The sequence below is a fragment of the Etheostoma spectabile genome, chromosome 3, assembly GCF_008692095.1.
Source record: "Etheostoma spectabile isolate EspeVRDwgs_2016 chromosome 3, UIUC_Espe_1.0, whole genome shotgun sequence".
NCBI classification, from domain to species: Eukaryota; Metazoa; Chordata; class Actinopteri; order Perciformes; family Percidae; genus Etheostoma; species Etheostoma spectabile.
This window is the reverse complement of record NC_045735.1, coordinates 22,888,865-22,890,003: the sequence shown is the minus strand read 5'-3', so window position 1 is coordinate 22,890,003 and position 1,139 is coordinate 22,888,865.

Below are 1,139 nucleotides of genomic sequence, written 5' to 3'. Positions count from 1 at the left end.
GTGTGTGTGTGTGTGTGTGTGTGTGTGTGTGCGTGTGTGTGTGTGTGTGTGTGCGTGCAGCATGAGCATGCATGGCGTACGATACATCTGTGCCCACCAGCGATCTTTATGTGTACTTACAAATTCATTCCCCGGGTGCATTATGCCTTTGAAGCTCAGCAGGATGGTCTAACAGTTTTCAATTTTAATTAATTACCACTCTCTATTAATAACCTATATCATTGCCTAAGTGGTTCTAAGTTTTAAAGCTGCTGCATAACTCAGACAATTGCGGGGTAATGGGAAGGCTTTTTGTGCAGTGTCAGCAAAATTCTCAAGTTGGCAAGTTCATCCCATAAAGTCTAAATAACTTGTGACGTGATGGTAAGCGTGGACTTGGGTGACAAGAAATGAGTAAGTACAGTAAGTGTGAGCGAGAAAGTAACCAATACAAAAACTGAAAGGGGCAATGAATAAACCTATGAGTGTACCTTGAGGGAAATACATGTAGTCAGAGAAACAGTTATAAACTCAGTGGAAGTGTTAAAGTCATTGCTTTGTTTTGCTGCTAAAATTACCTGAAACTAAATGCCTGTCTGGAATTGTCGGCCTTTTGCTTACAAAAGCTGCATATTGAATGATCCTGGCAATCCATTTCCAAAATTGGATTATTACAATCCTCAACGAGTCCAATCATGTTGTCTGTGTTGTGTTAGACAAGTTCTGGGAGCTTATTTTGAACAGTGAGTGATCTGAAGAAGATATAATCACAGAGTGAGGGACCAAACAAACGGATGGTGTCTTTAACAGTATTCTGTGGCAATAGTCTTTCAAACTATTGAAGCATGTTATTCCATGAAAAGAAAATGATATAGGCTATATTCAGTCAATGTAATTATAAAATGCCTTTATACACTTTAATGCGCCCATTAAGGATTATTAAATGGTATTTGTAATGGCCTCCCTTCAGTCATTGGAATCCAAGTGAAGTCATGTCAGCTGTTTTAGAGTTAACTCCAGAGACTTTCCGTCTCTTGACTTGAGTTCCGCTGTGGTGACCCTCCCTGCTCTCCTCTGAGGGTTTCCTTTAAAATGTAGTTTCCTCAGTAGGTAGTTAGGTAGGTAGGATAGATAGATAGATAGATAGATAGATAGATAGA